Below are 21,060 nucleotides of genomic sequence, written 5' to 3' on the forward strand. Positions count from 1 at the left end.
TGGATTCAAGCAAGCCTGGCTGAAGACGGCTGAAATGCCAGAAACCGGTCTTCGGAAGCTTGTTTCCGGTCCAGGGAAGACATGGCTTGGCAGTTCGGGCTGGACTGTTCCCATGAGGCACAGGGTCAGACTGATTTGCATATAGCCATGTCTGAACTGGGGTGGCAGCGTGGGCTAAAGAACGGTGATGGATTAAACCCAGGTCTTTTGACTGGGTGTGAGTGTTTGATTGATTCAGATGCTCCGTCCATCACCAACCCCTTTTGTACCGCTTTTGGCCGCCATAAGTGTGGCAGGGTATGCTCAGACGTGAGTCCCTTGCTCACTTTGCCACTGGATTCAAGCAAGCTGGGCTGAAGACGGCTGGAATGCCAGAAACCGGTCTTCAGAAGCTTGTTTCCGGTCCAGGGAAGACATGGCTTGGCAGTTCGGGCTGGACTATTCCCATGAGGCACAGGGTCAGACTGATTTGCATATAGCCATGTCTGAACTGGGGTGGCAGAGTGGGCTAAAGAACGGTGATGGATTAAACCCAGATCTTTTGACTGGGTGTGAGTGTTTGATTGATTCAGATGCTCCGTCCATCACCAACCCCTTTTGTACCGCGTAGGCGCAGGGAGAGGCAGAGACTGGATGCATACACCAAGGCGGTGAACCGCCTGTCCACTGCTACCTCCCTCATGTGCAGACACTCAATAGCCATGCAGGAGGAGATGGAACACTGTAGTCGGGATGTGGCTAGGGGGATGGTCACAGTGACCTCAGCACTTGAACTGCTGCAAACAGACAAGGTGGCCACTACAGCAGATGGGGGGGGTTTAGTGAGGAGGCTACTAGCCGTATTAGCGTTATGCCCTCTCCCACCGAGACCAGGAGGTGCAGCGAATGCCACAGCGCTGGCCAGGGACATACTGGCAGTGCAGACAGTGGCTCTAAGGAACGTGGCAGTGCAGTGCGTGGGCGCACGAAAAGAGCCAGCCATGGTTGTACATTAATGGGTGATGTAACCCAAGGGTCTATGGAGACTGCTTCAAACATTGGTGGTTTGCACTGGTCATTAAACACCATTATTCAAATACAGCAACTGGCTTTGTCTCCTTACTCACTCAGAAATAGTTGCGTGTTATCTCAGCCCCTCTGTGTCTCCCATCCGGTGCTGCTGCCACACCAGCTGCACAGAGCTCTGGCTGTGGATTGTCCTCACCCTCGTCCTCAGAGTCAGTTAGTTCCTCTGCTGTTCCTTTCTTTGTGGCAAGGTTATGCAGCATTGCACATGTTGCTATTATTTTGCAGCAGATGATGCAGTGGTACTGACGTGCACCTCCACTTTTGTGGAGGCAATGGAACCTGCTTTTTAGTAGTCCAAAGGTGCGCTCCACAACGTTGCGTGTGCTTTTATGTGCCACATTGTATCTCCTCTCCCTTTGGGTGGATGGGTTGAGGTATGGATTTAGTATGAAGGACCGGACGGCATATGCGCTGTCACCTAAAAGGGAAAGAAAGTGCCATTAATTTGGGTCACCAATACGTTCATCCAAGGTATACATCAGGGTGTGTCACATTGATTTACCTAGAAGGTGTCCTTCTCCAAATTCACCAGCAGCCAGACATGTATAGATCCCACTGTTCCTGAATATTTAGGAGTCATGGGTACTCCCTTGGAATTTGGCCACAATGTCAGTAATGATGAAGTCTGCATCACATATCACCTGCACGTTGATGGAGTGAGTGGATTTGCGGTTGCGGTATATGTGTTCTGTATCTGCAAGTGGGCAGATTGGTATGTGGGTCCCATCGATGCAGCCTATTACATGTGGGAAGTGTGCCTTTTGGTAGAAATCCAGCTTTGTCTTTTGCAGCTCCGCCTGTGTTCTGGGGAAGCATATGTAGTGATGCATTCTCTGCATCATGGCGTCCAGAAAGGAGTTGAAGAAACGTGACAGGCAGCTCTGTGACACACCACCTCCTGCGGCTATCACACCCTGGTAACGTCCTGATGCCAGGAGGTGCAGGCAACAGAGTACCTGTACATGGGTGGGTATTGCGTTTGCCTTTGGTGTCGTATGGTTCCAGGTCCCGTCTCAGGTCAAGGATGGTGTGTGGGTGTAGCCTGTACCTGTCATGTATTTCTGGCTCAGTCATTTGGAACAGTGTGACACGCAGTCTGTACACACACTCTTCCTGTATCCAAACCCTCTGTCCTGCTGCTCTCATATGTAGCCGCCTTTCTATGACGTAGAGGGCCGCCATTGTGTTCACACTGTTGCATTTTGGGGCCCTAGGACAACAGGAGTAAAAGGCCTCTACCCCTGCAGTTGGATGCAGTTACCCCTGCTTGGACGTGTTCCTCTGAAATAGGTTATGACTGCCTCTATGATGCTTCACTCAACTTGAAATTCCACCATCACGTTGGCTTCCATCTTGAAAGTATAGAAAATAGTGTTTTTCAGACTGCTTCCTCGTTGCATCATAGAACATGGCAACAATCTTGAAAGCATAGAAAACATTGTTTAAATAGCTGGTCGCCAATATTTTCTTGCAAAGCCAATAGCGGTGGTCATTATGGAGCAGGAAAGGGACGGTAGGTGAAGGATTGAAAAAAAGCTGAGTGGAAGGGATCTGGAGAGCAACGGATGAGCTTCAGGGGAATGGCGTGAAATAACTAGTTGAACAAGTAGGGGAGTGAAGTAAAAATAGCACAGTGGAAAGAGAGCAAGAAAATGCTTGCACTCTCACGGAATTCTTACAGAAAAAGTAGTTTCTTGATGGAAGCACCTTCAGTAGTAGAACAATACAAGTAGACCATTCTGGGCACTGGGAGACTAAAATCTTCATGTGCAGGGCAGAAACAAGAATAGGGGGGGAAAGCCATTGCATCAGGAGCAGGGAAGTAAGATAGACAACAAACCTGTTTAGTCATGAGCAAGGAGCTGACCCAAAGCCCACTCTATGTTTATTGGAAAAAGTAGGCTTGCTTATCAGACAGTGACAGCTGCCTGTTGCCAAGACTGAAAAAAGGCAGATTCATTCATCTATCCACTGCATGGTTAAGTACTGTTTATACTAATTCGGGAGTCACTACTAATAAAATATGTTAAAGAAAATGGTTAGAAACATTTGTGTTTTCATTTCCAGAGTCAGACAGTCAGTCAAAACAAACTTTATTTGGTTTATTACAGCCATAAAAGTATACAATTTACATCTTCATTCCGTTAAAAACATAAACACGGCAGTATCTGTAAAAGTGCGGCACCTATTCATAACACATCAAGTAACATCAGTCAAATATCATCCTAAAATTGTTAAAATCAATTAATTCATACATGTACATCAAACCATTCCAGTATATCGGGAGCATTACTGTTATACCTTAGTAGCGCAATCTCGTATTATCCTGAGGGAACCACTTATGAAGCTTACTCTGTGCACTTGAGGAACACTTTAACATTACTCATAAATTTCCCCATGGCACAGGCTATATCTAATTTCATCTTTTCCACCAAAAGGTTAACAGCTTGCGTCCTATTCTTAATCCTATATTTTTTGAAAATCGGGCATAAAATCTTCTTTCGTATATCTAAAATCTTCCTGCAATCTAATAAAATATGTAAAATATCACAGGGCGTACCTAACGTACAAGTGCATTTACCATTACTATCTATCATAAAGTTTTTAACTCCGTTGTTCGCATAACAGGGGTTTACCCCAATTCGCATTTTTAGCACTTCACGCCTTAAACGATAGCTAGGTAGCCGGTCTACATAAGGAAAATGTTGATCAGTTTTCCAAGCCAAGGTCATATGGGACACTGACATTTTTCGCAAGAGATACTCCCGGTCATGTATACAAGACATATCATATCCCAGTGACCTAAGTTCTTTCTTGTCTATTAACACATGGCCTAGCTGCGGGCATAGCCTTAAACCAAGCACTTCATACGCTTCCCTTATTGAGGCTCTTGTCTCTTTCGCCCAGGACAGTTCACTAGTGGCAATTTCACCTTTACACCATTGGGAGATTTTAAGAGATTCCCCCGACCCTAGGCGCTGCCAGAAGCGTATTAGGGACATGCAGGCTGTTATAGCCCAGGAGGTAATTCCCAACTCAAGTCTTGCTGCCTGTACCATTGCTGATCTAGGCAGCAAAAACAAGCTTTTTAGGATATTTCCCTCCTCTTTATCCCAGCAGTTCTTGCCACTTAAGTAAAGTACCTCTGCCCCATACAGAAATTGTGGAGGGACCATTGCTAGGTAGGCCTTTATAACCGGCCTATCAGACATTTCTCCGTAAACACTATTAAATCTTTTTGAACCCTTCACAGAAGCTGATGCCCTCATTTTTAAAGCTTCCAGGTGGGTATACCATTTCAGGGTACTCGAAAACCACATTACCAGATATCTATATTCTGTTACCGTCTCAAGCAATTCTGTGCCAAGAAACCAGGAGAACTTTATTTTGCTCCTCCCGAAACATAAAATTGTTGTCTTCTCCATGTTCACTACTAATTTTTTATTTAGGCAGTATTCTTTAAACCTATTTAATTTTCTCTGGAGGCATATCTCCGTCTGGTCCATAATCACCAGGTCATCTGCATATAATAAGCAGGATATATGATTTCCTCCCAGTTTCGGGCTAGCCCCTCTAACCTCTCTTAATTTTAAAGGCAGGTCAGAAAAGAACAGGTAAAAGAGTAGAGGAGCAAGTACGCACCCCTGCCTCAAGCCATTGCCAATCTGGATCCTCTCAGACAATCCTCCCTTCTCATCCAAGATTATTTGGGTCCAGTTTTCGGTATGTAAGGCTTGGATCAGGGCCACTAGATCACCATGTATTTCGTACCCTACCAGGGTTGACCACAGCTGCTCCCTGCCCACAAGGTCGAATGCCGCACGGAAGTCCACAAAGCTGCAACATAAATTACCCCACTGTTCTATTGACTTCCACGCAATGGACCAGAGAGCGAAGCAGTGGTCCACCGTTGGGTGTCCTTCTTGAAACCCTCTCTGTTCTGGGGGTACTATCTGTTTATGCTAATCAAATGGATGGGTGAGAAGGAAAACGCTGATCCCTCAGTTTCCTTAGGTAATTACAAATAATCAGGTGGGGAGGGGATCACTTGTCCTGCGTGAACCAGGTTATGCAGGAGATCGTACAACGGTGTCTCCAAATAAAAACCCTCATGCACGTGTTGGGTAGCGTGGTAAGCGGTATATCTTGGTTCTCCGCTCTTTGAACACGTGTGTGCATAATCATCGGGTTAGTTTCGGTATGCAGCCTCCACCAGGAGGATCTTACCCTCGGTAAAAACAGTAGTGACCCAGTGATGTGGAGGGAGTGTAGAACAATTAAAAATCCCCCGAAAACCCTGTAGTAGGAATTTTATTAAGTCTGGGTTCGGGTGGATCCCATTTAGGGGAATGCTCAAGTGGCGTGCGCTCTATTGAAAAGATAAGGTTCTCAGGACGCACTAGCATTCAAAAAGATTTAAAATGGCCGACATGTTTCAGCCCTCTATGCCGGGAATCGGACTTTAGGGCTTTCTTCAGGACCCGTGGTGAAAGTGATACTAGTTTACTAAATTATAGCAAGCAAGTGTATAGAAAAGGGAAATTTTCAACCTGTTTCTTTTTTTTCAAGGTCCCGATGTACCTGAAATGCACCTCAGTTACACCTCCTTCGGGTTTGACAAGGGCTTCGAGGGTCCCAAGAGGCAGCTGCAGCGCAACGCGAGGCGCGAGGAGAGGAGCGTTAGCCCCCTCGAAGCCCTTGTCAAACCCGAAGGAGGTGTAACTGATGTGCATTTCAGGTACATCGTGACCTTGAAAAAAAGAAACAGGTTGAAAATTTCCCTTTTCTATACACTTGCTTGCTATAATTTAGTAAACTAGTATCACTTTCACCTTTCACCACGGGTCCTGAAGAAAGCCCTAAAGTCCGATTCCCGGCATAGAGGGCTGAAACATGTCGGCCATTTTAAATCTTTTTGAATGCTAGTGCGTCCTGAGAACCTTATCTTTTCAATAGAGCGCACGCCACTTGAGCATTCCCCTAAATGGGATCCACCCGAACCCAGACTTAATAAAATTCCTACTACTGGGTTTTCGGGGGATTTTTAATTGTTCTACACTCCCTCCACATCACTGGGTCACTACTGTTTTTACCGAGGGTAAGATCCTCCTGGTGGAGGCTGCATACCGAAACTAACCCGATGATTATGCACACACGTGTTCAAAGAGCGGAGAACCAAGATATACCGCTTACCACACGTGCATGAGGGTTTTTATTTGGAGACACCGTTGTACGATCTCCTGCATACCCTGGTTCACGCAGGACAAGTGATCCCTCCCCACCGGTACTATCTGTTTGTCATCTTCCCAATCCTTTAGCAAACCTAAAATTACTTTGGAAAATACCTTTTCACCTATGTCCAGGAGATTTATCAAACGATAGTTTTTAGGGGAATTTACGTCACCTTTTTTGTGAATTGCTCTCACAGTAGCCCCTTTCCAACTATCTGGCATAATTCCGGTGTTTAATATCCCCTGGAGCATATTCGAGAAGAACTCGGCCCACCATTCTGGATTTGTTTTTATAATAATTGCTGGTAGATTATCTGGGCTGGCAGCTCGTGTTAAATTTAGCCTAGCTATTTTGCTCCTAATATGACCTGGGGAGGAATGTTCTTTTACTTCTTCCCTAACTCGAGGCCAGCTATTGGGTATTGTTTCCCCCATCCTTGGCCATTTACCATAAATTTCCTCAAGATAGACCACCCACTTATCCTCTGTCACAGAGCACTGCAGGGTCCCTACAACTTTCCCCGTACACTCTTGTATTCGTTTCCAGAAGCCTTTCACATTTTTTTCTTCAATTACTTCGAGTAAATTCACCCAACATTTGTCCTTATAGGATCTTTTTTTGTCTCTAATAATTGCCTTGTATTTTATCTTTAATTTCCGAAGTTCAGATAATGCTATTTCATTGTATCTGCATCTAAGGCGTCTCTCATGTTGCCTAATGGCGGCCTTTACTGTCTGGCAATCATCATCAAACTAGGGTTTATTATAGGATGCAATTTTGCTTTACTTACTACCTTGTGTTTACCACGTTTGATTTTTATCCTGAGACATTCTACCAGTTACCTTATTATACCCACATACCAGGATATATCCTCTCCTGGTAGTGGGTTGTTTAACTCAACTGTTAACTGGAGTGAACTCAGTTTCTTTATATATTCTTCACTAATCTGGGTTGTAAGTCGCTTCGGGTATTCAACCTCTACTTGTAACGCTTTTTGTCTCTGCGGGCGCTGTTTACCTGTAATTCTACCAGCAGTGGATAGTGGTCTCTGCCTTCCACCCTAAGTATTTCAACATTTTTAATAAAATGAAAGCTTCATGCCTGGATAAATGCGTAATCTATAGGGCACTTTTGCTGCCCTATTTTAAAGGTGTGTTTAGCGGGCCGATCCGCTTCCTTTCTGCCATTAGCACAGACCAAGCCCATAGCCCCCAACAGCTGGCTGAGCTCGAAATCTTGGGTTGAGATATCACAACTAGTAAACTTAGCAAACTCTATGTTATATACTCTTAACAGATCACTCTGCCAAGAGTCAATTTTTTGGGGATTCAATCTATGGTTAAAATCACCCAGTATCATGAGCACATCTCTCGGGTAATTATCGCATAGACCCTCCAAGTCCTTTTTTAAGAGTGCCAGTCCCGCATTATACTCATTTAGTTTTCCTTTCTGTATATACACATTTATAATACATAGGCTTTCACCACCTAAGTTATTATTTAATAACCGCACTCTACTACCTAATGCCCAGTTACACTTAAGTTCAAGGGGTTCTGTGTCTCTAGCTATCCTTGTTGAAACCAATGTCATCTGCCCACCTGATGGCCTGCCTACTAAGTTCTTTCTTGCAGGTTTTACATGGTGAGTAAAACCTTCGGTGACCAGGGGTTGCATCGCACAGCCAAGTTTCCTGTAGGCAAACAATATGGTCTTCCTAAGGATGTTTTTAAAACTATCCTGTCTCAATATTCTTTTATATCCATTAACGTTCCAAGACAAAATGGATAGGCTGTGCGACGACCCCAGTTCCTAATCAATATCACTCAAGTACCCATCTCCCTCACAATCCATATATGCCAATTTTTAGGAATTATAGTGCCTTCAAGAACTTCCTTTTTACCCCATCCCGAACTAATCATTTTTATTTGCCGTTCTCCCAACCCTGCATGGTTCTTGAGGAATGGTTTCTCTTGGTTGCCCATTAGCACATCCTCCCTTTTTAATATTCTAATTCCTTCCCTTAGCATCTCAGCTTCCGCCTTTTCCATTGCGACTTTTATTATTGCTGAATGGAGTAAAACCTTTGTTATTTCTTCCCCGTGGTTGTTGCCCATGAACCCCACTTCTTTTAGGTCTTGCTAATATATCTTAAACTAGGGCATTTTGCAAATGAAGAGAGGAGCTGGGAGCGATTCAGAGGATTTAATTTCTTAATTCTTTCCCCCCCCCTTTCGCTGTCCTACTGGTTCAACAAATAGCCAGGTGTCTACAGGCCTCTCTGACTGCAAATCCTGTGGGTTTTCATCTAGCGTTTCTTCCCTTCTTTGCCTGATTGCTTCTTCTCTACCTCTGTACCTGAGACTCTTCCCGAGAATTGGGTTACTAGGCCCTGCACCTAAGGACGTCTCCATCCCCCATTCTGGTGCTACGTTCTCCTTTTCCCCGGGGTAATTCCTCAAGGTATCCTTATTACTTTTTCCCCATACTGTTCCCTATTTTCCACCTCGGTTGACTCTCGGGTCTACGGGTAATTGCTCCTGAATCTGCGAAGGTTAACTTTTTTTGTTTCTGGCATCACTACCTTATCAACTGGCCTTTGTTCTGAGGTTACCCCCTTCCCGTTCTCCTGTTGCTTCGCGGGTAGGCATTTAGATGGGGCCTTTATCCTTTTCCTTCTCCACTTTGTATTGTGCTTTATACACCTCCTTTCCCCATACCTCTTTATAATCATGGGGCAACGGGATATGTATACTGTTGGTTCGTTCTCCTTAGGGCTGCTTAGCCTTACCACTGCTTCCCCCATATCTATTTTATGTTCCTCCTCGACTTCTACTGACCTTACTAGTGAGGGCATTACATTTTTAATCTGTGCCAACTCCCCAATTATATTCATAAACTGGTTGCCTTGTGATTTTAAAATGTCATATTTAAAACTGAGACCTCTAGAATGCCCTGCAAAGTTTTTCTGGAGCATCAGCATAACCTCAAGCATAGATAAGCTGGAGGAACCCGTCACCTCCAGGCTATGTAGGGGAAGGCCTGATGCGTCGGTTCGAGCGCCATAAAAAATTTCCAGTCTTTTTTTCTCTTTTGGGCTAAACTCCCTCCGAGCGGGGACTTCCTCGCACAAGGATTTATTTCTGTTTATTCCTCCTTCCTCCACCACCTCTACTTCTATGTCCTGGATAAGTAGCGACTGAAACAGCCGTGGCGAGGAAGACAAGCGTGGCTCCATCGGTATCTCAGCAATATTAAAATTAGTCTGGTTCAGAGATTCCACGCTTATAGCTGCCGGGTCCTCTATGATCTGCGGGGTCTCTAGCACACTTGTCTCCTTGTCTGACGTATCCTTCACTTTAAAATGTTTACCTAAGAAATCCTTAATAGATTTTGATACTCCCGATCCCCCTTTTGCGCCTGCTGACTTCGAAATTGTCAACGCTATCTGTGAGATTGCACTCTGTGAGGGGATAGACCCCATTGCTGCAGTTCTACATCCGGTGGGTGTTGCCATAACCACATTTACATCCTTCAAGATTTCCGGTATTTCGGTCAGGTCCTCCGTACCGGAGCTTCTGTTCCCTGTCTTTTTAGATTTTTTGGTACTTTACGGGGTTTAGATTTCCCTAGGGCCATTGCTTATACTATCCTTGACTCCTTCTTTCGGAGTACACAGTGTTAGGATGATTTTCTCTTTTACTTTCTGTAGCTTCTATAGCTTCCCACAGCTCTATGAGTATGGTTACGGGTACACTACTCCCCCCACTCCCTGTGCACTTTGTATATTCCTCTTATTATTATTATAAATTGTCTCTTCCACTTACCTCTGCTCTGTGGGCGTACACTCTTACCTCCACCACTTCTCAAATACAGCCTCACTTTCCCATTCACCAATGAAACTCCAGGCCGAGTGCTCAGACACTTCTTCACCTTGGACTGCTGCAAGTTTAGAGTCCACTAGGTCTTCAGTGCCTACAAACACCCCGTCTCAGCTTCTTAAGTTTGTTTTCCAGCCTCCTGCGTATTTTTTGCCAGCATACAGCCCCTGCCGCTTGTATTTTTTAAAGGGTTCTATCCCCATGCAAGTTACACTGCAGTCTGGCTGCCACTCGCATTACCAGGCTCGCACTTCTCGCACCTCCTGCGCCTCCCGCGGTTCGTAGTTCGCGGCTCTTACGAAGTTTAGAAGCCTTATGTCCTTAAGTCCTTCTAACGGCCTTCTGGTGGCATGCGGAAAATGCAGGCTCCATGCCCCCATAGATTGCGGACGTCACGCCCCCGCACGCACAGCACCTGCCGTGCTCCCAGCAGCGGTTTCCCGGGTGCGCCTGCCGATGCGGCCGATGATGGCGTCGAAACAGGAAGTCAGAGTGAGGGCTGTGAAGTGGGAGGTTCTCGACGAGAGTGCGTCCGTACCGGCACCGAAACAGAGTCAAAACTGAGACATGTTATTCCTTGTTAAAAAAAACCTGATTTGAAAATCCTATCTGATAGAGACTACTAGCCGCAGATTCCTTAACGTAGAATTATCCCTAGGCGTGAGACTGGATCTGGAATTTTTTTTTTCACAGCATCCCTCCGGGGAATAGAGGGGGGGGGCTTAGGTGGGTGTGGCACCATGCGACTCCACCCTGGCGCTGTCCGCGGACATGACGTCAGCGAGGTCACATAAGTCCCACCTTGGCGTGCTGATGTCAGTTTCCTTCTTTTCCGCGTTGAGCGCGGATCCGGATGGAGTTCCCTTGACCTGTTTTCAAGCCTCTTTAACACCTTTGTGTTGGGACCAGTGTGCAATGCCTTCGGGTTTCAAGACGTGTGCTTCTTGTACGTGTCAGATGTCGACAACGGACCCTCACCCTATTTGTATGTGGTGTTTGTGCGAGCACCATGATTCTACGGGCTGCGACGCTTGTCAGTATCTCAAGCCGAAGTCCCGGCGGGAGCGCCCGATGAAATTGCTTTCGGCACGCTTGTTCAGATCGGTCTCGACACCACGTCCATCCCCTACCTCGGAAGGATCCAGGGCATCGTCCTTCACCGAGGACCCACGAGCGTCGCTCACCCGCCGGTAAATCTTGCAGCTTGCCACCGAGGCCCTGTCCGCGTTCTGCAGAGGGCGCGGGTTCCTCTTGGGATGTGCGCCCTCGCCCCTCACCACCCTATCCGTTTCCTGGCATTGGGGCGACAAGGAGCCAAATAAAGGCCTACGCTATGGCTCTGCAGGCTTCTTTGGGCGCCCTCCTCTTCCTGAGATGTCCGCGCATCCCTCGCCATGCGCGGGGCCTTCCGCGGATGCGTTTGGCTTCAGGTTTTGGAGGTGTGGTGTCATCGAGGTGCGGCCCTACGGGGTTCCCCTCTTCAACCCACGGCATCCCTGCCTTGCCGCAAAACCCCGCAAAATCCCTGTGGTGTCGCAGGAGGTCGCCGGGACTCACGGTTCGTCCCAGAGTCCCCCTCGGTCCTCTGGGCAGGCGGCTGTCTTACCGAAGGCCAAGCCAATGTCTTTCTGGAGCCGACAGCTTTTCTCCTTCCTGAGTCCCTCTCATGCCTCTGCGCATGCGGCTGCCTCTTCGGAGGTTGAGCCAGCACCTTTTCGGGCCGTTCATTGGCCGATTCGGCTCTGACCCCGCTCCTTTCTCCTATGAGGCACGTGGTGGTGGAGATCCACTCGGCACCCCTGGTGGACACTTTGACGCTGATCGAGGACACACCAGTGCTCATGGCGGACTCCCCGGCGCCATCCCGGCGTCGGATTGTCGACTCCTCTCCGGATGTCCCTTCTTCTCCGGATGATTGTCATCTCCTTGTCTCCTCTTTACCGGAGACTGGACGCCGCATCGTTGCCTTTTCCCCGGCGGCTCTCGGAGCTGGTTCTATGCCGTCTCCGCGTCCACAGCCCCCGGAACCGCTCTTCCGCACCTTGCAGTTGGTTGCCCCGCAGTCTTCTCCGGAGACCCCTCAGGCCCCTCACTCGTCGATGGGTCCTCCACCCTACAGGGGTGGGCCGTTTCTTCCTCCAGCAGGGCACAGGGACGGGCACCTAAGTTTGCAGCCTTCGCCCACGGAAGAGTTGCTCTCTCCCCCGCGTCGCCCTACGGAGGCGGGTGTAGCCTTTGTCCCGGCCATCTCCACGGCCACCGGCATTTTGCAAATGGGCAACCCGGTCGCTCCACTCCCAACGGATCACTTTTTGGAGGTTCTCGGAGCCGCTTCTTCCATTTGAAGCTTCGTTCCACATTTCTCTTCTGGGGGCGTCCTGCTACGGGGGATCTGGTGCCTCAGCCGCTCCTTCACTGCCACCGTCCTGCCCCGCACAATCCAGTCTGCCTCTTTTCCTACCCATCTGCCCAGGGCCCAGTCCTGCAGACTGCTTTCCCTTCCTTCCCTTCAGTGTTTCTCCCTCTGTCACGGGAGGCCTGGTGGTTGGACTCCTGGGGGTGTAACATTTTCGCTTCCACTAGTGCTGCTCTGTGCACGCTTAACAAACTTTGTGTGTTGGCCAGGGCTATCTCTGACTTATGGGATTCCGCGGAGTCCCTGCTATCTTTCACCTTCCACGAAGGTGTCCGCGCTTATCTGCGGCACCATGTGCTGGATGGTCGGGAGTTAGCTGCATTTATTCTCCATTCGGCCTTGAATGTCTCTGATTCTCCCGCCCGCGCTATGCTTGGTTGTAGTATAGCGTCTTTCCCGAGAATATTCGGGAGCGTCTTGTTGACCTGCCCTTTGATGGGATTCTTTTATTTAACACCCACGTGGACTCCGCTATTCAGCGACTCCTTGCGGGGCTCCGTCCTCCTCCCCCTCCGTAAGCTTCGGCTTGTCGGTCCTCAGGTGTCTTATGGGAGGCGTTTATCCCACCTTTCTCTTTGGGCCTAGTGTTTCGGTTGTCCCCCTATGTGTGCTTTGTGTGGCTGGGAATGCCTTCTGGGTCATTAAGTTGGCCCCTCTGTAGTTTTGGCTGCTGGTACAGCCCTTCAGCTTTTGTGGTGTGTGTTTTTTTGGCTGTTAGTGAAGCCGTATAGGTCCTCAGGTTGGACCATCTGTGTATTTTTTTTGGCTGATTGGTAAGCCGTCTGTGGTGATACACACAGGTCTTTTATGTTCTTGACCAATGCTGTGGGTGTCCCTAAGAAGTGTTCCCCTGTTTTGTTTTGGGTCGTGCCATACCCTAGGTGGGGTACTTGTTGGCTATTGTATAGCTCTGTCCTAAGCTGGACGGGTGTGGATACCTACTCGGGTTCCTCCCGTTTCCTGGCATCACTGTATGCGGCTTGGTGCAGTCTTTTTTTTCTACCGCCTTAGTGCGGCTTGCGCTGCTCCAGGTTCTGTCCTGCTCAGTATCCGATGGTGTTTCTATCCTCCTTCTACAGGGTTTGCCTGTCGTACGTTTTGCCCTTTGTTCCTGTGGGATTTCTGCTTCTGTTCGTTTTGCCTTCCCTCTTCAGCCTCTCGATCGCCAGACCAACCTTTGTCATGCCGTCTACGGCGCTGTGTCTTGGTGTTTCCACCTTATTATCTGATGTTTTGGCCTGGTCCTCTACCTTGTGTTCCAGGGGGGCTAGGATATTCCTGGTGTTCTCCTGTCTTCTGGTTGACTGCTTTAGGTCTGAGCTATATATTTCTAGCTTCTCCTCTTTTCTTTTAGTCGGTCCCACTTCTCTTTGTGGGCCGGGTTGTACCACTTGTACGGTCCTTCTCTGGGGCTTTTTCTGGGGTTCCCTTGCCTCTGTCTTAGTCTTGCACTAGGCTTGTTCTGGACACACTACTTCATAGTATGTACCAGCTGCCTGCTGCGCAAGCATGGTCGTTATGGTCCACCTCCGTGGACCTCGGCGTGTACCTGTATGCTCCTGTCCCTTGCTCTGCTGGAGCTTTGCGCGACTGTGTTTTCCTTCTCACGTATGCGCTTCTCGGCTGTGGGGCTGTTCTTGCCTTGTCCCCTGCCTCTGGGCTGATGCTCGTTCAGCTATTCCCTAAGATGTGTGTGTTCTGCTGAGGTGGGCTCTGCCTCCATTTCCACCTCTTCTTCTTGGATTTTGCGGGTGGTTCTGTTCTTCCTCTGGTATTCTCTTGGTGCCGTCTGTCCCTCCGGGTTCTCTGAAGGGCGCCCTTTGCCCCTCTGGTAGGCTTGTGGTATCCTGGCCTTCCCTTCTCCTTGTTCTTATTTACTTCTGCTTGGTGGGGGCTGGGTGGTCCTTCTTGTCCCCATGACACATCCCCTGTTGGGGCCCTGTGTTCTTCCAAGCTGGTGGGGTTCTCTCGCAGACCCTCCTCCCCTCTCGGTATGACCAGGGTATCTATTCTACGTTAAGGAATCTGCGGCTAGTAGTCTCTATCAGTTGTATAAGTTACTTACCTTCGGTAACGATGTATCTGATAGAGACGATTATAGCCGCAGATTCCTTCACGGGCCGCCCTTCCTCCCCGTTCTGCGAGGACCTTCAGTTTGATCTTCCGCACTCGCCTCCCTCCGGGTGGCTTTGTGTTCTGCGAGTGTCCTCTTTCACTTCCTCCCCGGCGGGATGCTTAGTTCTGTTTATTTGTTCCACCCCTTCCTTTCTGGTACTTGGACGGTGGGTTCACGTGTACTTCTGCATCCCTACACCCTGGTTATTCCAGGGTGGTGTAGTGTAGCTCCTATATTCCCAATAGGCTCTGCGCATTGGAATAATATAATCAACATTGTAGACGTAGGACTGAGGTCATCTAGGTCTCTACTGACTATATTAGACTTAATTAGTTTTGCCAGCTAGCTCAGAGGTCACTATAAACTTTCTCGAATGTTCAGGAAAGAGTTAACTCTCCTGATTTAGACAAGAAGGGATTAGTTTCTGACAACCGCATAAACATGACAACTTTGCTCACTCAGAATAAAGAGTGTATCTCTAGAGTCGTGTGAAAACAATAGACGGTTATTTCGCTCAGTCAATCGTGCATACTTAGTTTCACCAGAGTGCAGAGAAATAGAGAGACGGGCGTTTTCAATAAAAGGTGTTATTTATTGAGCAGTCTTCTTTCTCATGCAAGAGAAATGAATTGCCACAATTGCAATACTTATCATGAAGTAAAGTGCGTACAGTAAAAGGAGTATTATAAAATAATACTGTAAAAGCATTGATATGGTTTCTTAGCCATATGATACTTTAAAACGGATAAAATATATACATACATAAAAACATTGACTAACTTACTCAACTGGTGCTTCTAAGATACGCCTACCGCGGGTGTACCTGACCTAAGCCTAATACGTAGGAAGGAGTAAGTAAGTTGCAGTTTAAGTTAAGTTGGTTTTTTGCCAAGGAATCTGAATCAAGAATTCTCTTAAGGATTTAGTCAGCTCCGTACCTTGGTAATAGAATGTAGGAAGTCTTGTATCTCTCTCTCAGGACTCGATCTCCCAGCAACCCGCAAGGGTGACTTGAAACACCGGAGCTGGAATTTTCTCGGCTGGAGAAAAAGATAGCGTCTTTCTCAGTGCGTCAAAAGGGAGGGGCGGCTTCCTTCGGCTCTAGCATCAGCTGGGCGTCGGGCAAGTAGATAGCCGCTCTGCTCCAAACCACCGTGTATTTGCTTAAGGCAATGTTGGTATATTTATACCTGAAAGGTGCCGGGTTTGACGTAAGGTTGGACATAAGACGTCACTAAGAACTAACAGTTCTTTCTGGACTCCAGGAGTTCTTGTGCAAATCAAAACAAAAGCAGGGGTAATTCCCGGGCTGCTGGAGGCTTGGTTTGTTTAAAGAACGCGTTGTACTTTCTAGGAGTCTAGGGGAGTAGCCTTGCCGTATTTGGACTGCATTGGCTATTACTAAATATGGATATGATTCTTATGCCTTTATAAGGATATTATTTATTATAACCACATAAGGACATAAATCGGGAATATCGAATTAGGGTCCTAGATAGAAACACAACACCCACTCCACGTATTAATGTCCATCATTACTAATTACTAAGCAATACTAAACATATAACGATGCATGTGTTTTCCAACCCACCCCAAAATACATAAATTGCAATCCATTTGTAGTGGTGTATGGTATATACACGAAAATGAGTATTGGTACTGTACGTTTTTCAAGCAGTGGTATCATTCAGTTAAATGCATATATATATCAGCTGAATGAATTGCGAAAATTACACATGAACTGGCTCTGTATACAGAAAAGAAGGTCGAGACCACATATTTATACAATACTGTACATGTGCTAGAGGCTGAGGTAAAATATTGTCTCTAGTTATCCTAAAAATAGAAGCTCTGTTCTCTAAGAATAGTTCTACTTTAAGCAGAGTACCATGTGCCAGAAAAAAGGTAAATATTTTGGAAGTGAAAAAAATAATCATTTCGCTTTCAGGGGAAAAAATAGTTCCAAATGTTTTCAGTAGCTGTGTTTATCAAAAACTGAAGGCCGAATTCAAAGTTCAGGGAACGCTGTGTGCTTGTTGTTTTAAAAGTTATTCTCGTTGTTCAGGGGAGAACATCATATCAGACAGGCTTGCAAAAAATTGGTCTACAACATCAGGTGAAAGTTCGACCAAGTTCGAAAATGCTAAAATTGTGCATATGTGAGAATGATTGCTATCCTCGATGTTTGGATCAGCAATGCTCACAGAAGGTTGTACCTGTTTGGTGCTGCTTTCCTCTCGTACTTCACCGCCACCTAGTCGTAATGGTGAAGTCTCAACGAATGACGTCATCAGAATAGGTAGCCGCTGGGGACAACACGATGCATGAGTCGTTACCGGACCTAGCAAGGTATCTATATCCATTGGTACTGCTGATGGTAGTGTAAGACAGACGTCCAACACGCATTCTTCTCCGCATAGCAGAAATCGAAGCACAGGTAAGATACAATCTTGCCAGATTGGTCTGAATGAAAGAAACCAAGTTGCACTCAGATCTCTTAGCCGGGCTAATCCGAGGACTTTAGTGATTCGGTCTCGGTAGCGTATTGCTAGGATCGTCTCTTCCATTGTAGCTGGAGTTTCGTCTGTGGCTTGGCTTGCCATTTCAGAGCAGAAGGATCAAAAATAAAATTCCTGCTTCGAGTCCCAAAAGAAGAGGCAGGCCGCCGAAAAAGGAATGGGCAAAATTCGGGAAAATGCCCAGAACTGTTTCAAAGGGTGCTAACAGTCCCAAAAAATTGTCTTAAATACATGTGCGATGCCACTGGTATCAGACATGTTTAAAATTTGACCTAACATTTCTACGAAATGCACGGGGCAATTTGTTGATAATAGGTAATGTATCTCTGCAGCTGTCCTTGCAACTTGCAGATCATATGTCTCTTTGGATGAGGTTAAAGGCACAGTTGTCTGTAAAAGAATAGACTTCATTCTGCTTAAAGTATCAATTCGAATAGAAGAGATATTCAAAGAAGGCCATATTGCCGCCTCCATGTCCGGATTGCTGTTTGGATACAATACTTGCATACAGCAAGTGACCATGGAAGTAAGGCTCACGAGATAGGCTTTTCCTGGCACCATGCCACAACAGCTGTGGTCACTTATTAGAACTTAACTGCCGTTAGAAAGTTGTCTGAAAAATGGCTCTATCTGTTGCAGGAGTGCCATGCAGGTGACATGAAAGGTTATTTGATGAACCTTCGAAGGCTCCATGCAAGTTAATACCTTGACACAGGAGTGTACCGCTTAGTGATTTTTTACAATTGTTACCATTAAGGAATACCTCTTTTTTTCCTTCACTATAACATTTGTGTGTATAAGGTAAGCTCCATGTTGACTTGATGTATCCTTTACCCAACCTTTCATACAGGCCTGCTGGTATATATTTTTGGCAATACTTAAACTGGAAAGTTGTTATCGGTATTGTAATTGTTCCGTGTATTATCCATTCAATGACAGGTCTCTCTGACATTGTCAATGGTAATCTCTCAAGTTTTTCAATGCTCAGAATCGTATAGTCTGCTCCTTTTTGTGCCAAACGGATTTGTTTATCAGTAAGGTCAAAGATAGAAAATAATGACGTTATGTTGATTAGACTCCATGGCACGTAGCCTGAACGCAGGTTTTGCAACGTCCAGCCTAGCTGTACAATAGAACGTAATTGGGACTGACCATGTTGTAACATTAGTAAGTCCTGCTCTATTATATCAATAGCAGATGATACAATGCTGTCCAGTGAATATATTCTGGAGGACAGAGTCGTTAACCCATTGTCCACTACAGAAAGTGATTTTTCCAAATTTATACGATCAATTTCTCGTATTTTTTCAGCTGTTTCAATTTGTGTCACTTTCCAAGCTTCGTTGTAAGCAGCGTATATACCGGCGTATATGAAACGTATTTGACGCTGTTTGCTTGGTCCCAGTATGAAATCACGCAAGTCAGCACCGTCTTTAAGTAAAGTCAAGTGTTGCTTAATTTCAGCCAGTGTGGATTTCTGTAGCCATTCGAGGCATAGTTTCCCTACACTGTATGTTGTAACTATCCCTGGATGTTGTCTCTGGGAATATCTTGGGTCTGGCCTGTTCTGTTTGAACCCCTGTGTTTTGTTCAGGAATCTACCTTGACAGTTATTAGTATCTGTGGGCCAGATCAACCATTTTTTCCAATCAGGATTTGTTCTGTTTTGGTGTAAAATATGAGATACGTCTATCTCCACATCTGTAGTGCTATTACTATCAGGTATTGGCTTCGGAATAGACGGTTTATTTAAGTCTTTTATCTTGGCTAAACCAAGACAGGTTGTTTGCTGAATGGTGTCATTCAGGAAAATTATCTGTTCTGGGATCATGCAGGCTCTAAATAATGCTTCTAGACCTTGTACCTGCCAGTCTTTTGAACCCCAGATGGTTTTTGTTTCAATGTTGTTTTTCCAAAATTCAAAACCGAATGTAGACATTTTGTCATAACATTTTTCAGAATAAACCAATTTAGTATTTGTCTACATTGTTTTTATTCCTGTCTTATTTAACATTTTAAAATAAAACGTTTCTTGATCACTGTTGTTAAACCCTAAGAAGTATTGGAATTTCTCATAAAATGTTTTCGAGCTGCCTTTTGGCGGAGTTGGACAATGTTCCCATTGGTTATAAGTAAAAACATTTCTAGACTGAGCAGTTTTATGCACATAGTGATCACCAAAATGATTATAACAATATAACTCTTCATAATTTGATGAACCCTGCAAATAGTCATGTTCTGTGAATTTTGCAGACATTACTAAATCTGACATCATATTATTAATGTTTTCAAAGTCCCAATCATCAGACAAAGTACTTGGTGTCGCAAAGTCACCTAAGGAAACCTTAAACTGGTGTGGATATTTCAAGAGCTCAACCGGGCCATAGATTTCATAATCCGTTTTGTCCCATGCTACCCCACCGGGTATTGGATTGGCTGTGATGTTCACTGATGACAGTTCTCTTTTCTTGATGTGAGAGGACCTGTGAGGCTTTAGGACCAAGTTGATGTTCTGACTTGCTGTGTCCATTGTACTATATTTTCCTTCAATGAATTTTCCCAAACATAGAACCATGATGAGCCAAAGCAGGAGGAAAAGTACACCTAACACAATCCAAAATTCAATCCATGGTGAAATCAGATATGTTTCTTTTAGTTGGTGAAAAAGTTCAGTTACTTTGTCTTTGAAAGTTTTTGTTGCTGGTGTTTCTTCATGCTCGCTTGGATCTTCAGAAAAGTCATCAAAATTGATGAAGTAGCCAGATGCAGGTCTGTCAATTGTTGGAATTGCTTCCGGATTTTCATTTGCCTTTGGATCTTTCTTTGTTTCATTAGCGTAGTCTGAGGCTACATCGTTGTAGATTGGTGTTTCTTGACGAACTGTTGCAATTTGAGTTTCAAGAGGCACAAGATCCATGGCTTTGTTGCATAGTCCTTTTTTATTCACTGCAGGTTTATCAAATGTGATTAGTCTTTCAGTTTGAACCTCTTGGATTGTAGCAAGATTTGGTCATCTGCTATTTCTTGGGAGTCCACTGGGCCTACTACTTATTATTGGCCACATGATTGTGGTTTTACCAGGTCGATGGATACAACTCTGTTCTCCTTTTTACCAGCAAGGAGCGGTAGTACTACTGATCTTGTTCCGCTGACAGCTAAGACAGGTACTGCTTTTCTGTAAGAAGGCCCAAATTCCTTCTTCACCGCGATCTTCTCTCTGACTAGATCCCCAATCTTTGGAATCCAGACAGGTCTTGCTGGGACAGGTGGTTTTTCTTCAGTGGCTGTTGGCTTTAACTTTATGTTACTAAGATTTCTTCTTGTTTCGTTCAAGTCCTGTAAAACAGCCAAACGGTCTTTGATATCAAAGGCTTTTTCTTCTACCACTGAAGTGTGACTATCTAAGTCCTGAATGTGCATCCTAGTACCGAACAATAGTTCGTAGGGAGTGAAACCTTTTAGAGAATTTCTTGGCAGATTGTTAAGACTACAGATTGTTAAGACTACGTTAGACACTTGTTAAATGTTTGAACCACCCATCACCCGAACCTAATACCCTCGCCGTTATAGATTGCTTTATGTCCTGGTTTTTTTCTTTCCACTACCGCATTTCTCTCAGGATGGAAGGGAGAAGAGTACTGCAATGCAATGCCCATGCTGGCCATGGCCTTCTTGTAAGCCCGAGAGCTAAACGCAGGACCCTGGTCAGAATGTAGCGCGCCAATTGCGTATGTGCCGATAAAGACTCGCAAATCTTTTATAACAGTTCTGGCGTCAGCCGAGTGCTGGGGTCTACATCTTAAGTGAACCTAGTCTTAATATTTATGGGAA

The 21,060-nt window shown here is 45.8% G+C and overlaps 1 protein-coding gene across 2 annotated transcripts in view; it reads left to right on the plus strand.

Annotated features, from left to right (window-relative positions):
* The window catches only part of UGGT2 (UDP-glucose glycoprotein glucosyltransferase 2), a 1,586,510-nt gene that overhangs the window by 953,991 nt on the left and 611,459 nt on the right, over positions 1 to 21,060 (plus strand). The gene's annotated exons all lie outside the window — the stretch shown is intronic.

Source organism: Lissotriton helveticus, chromosome 8 (assembly GCF_964261635.1).
Source record: "Lissotriton helveticus chromosome 8, aLisHel1.1, whole genome shotgun sequence".
In the NCBI taxonomy this organism is placed as follows: domain Eukaryota; kingdom Metazoa; phylum Chordata; class Amphibia; order Caudata; family Salamandridae; genus Lissotriton; species Lissotriton helveticus.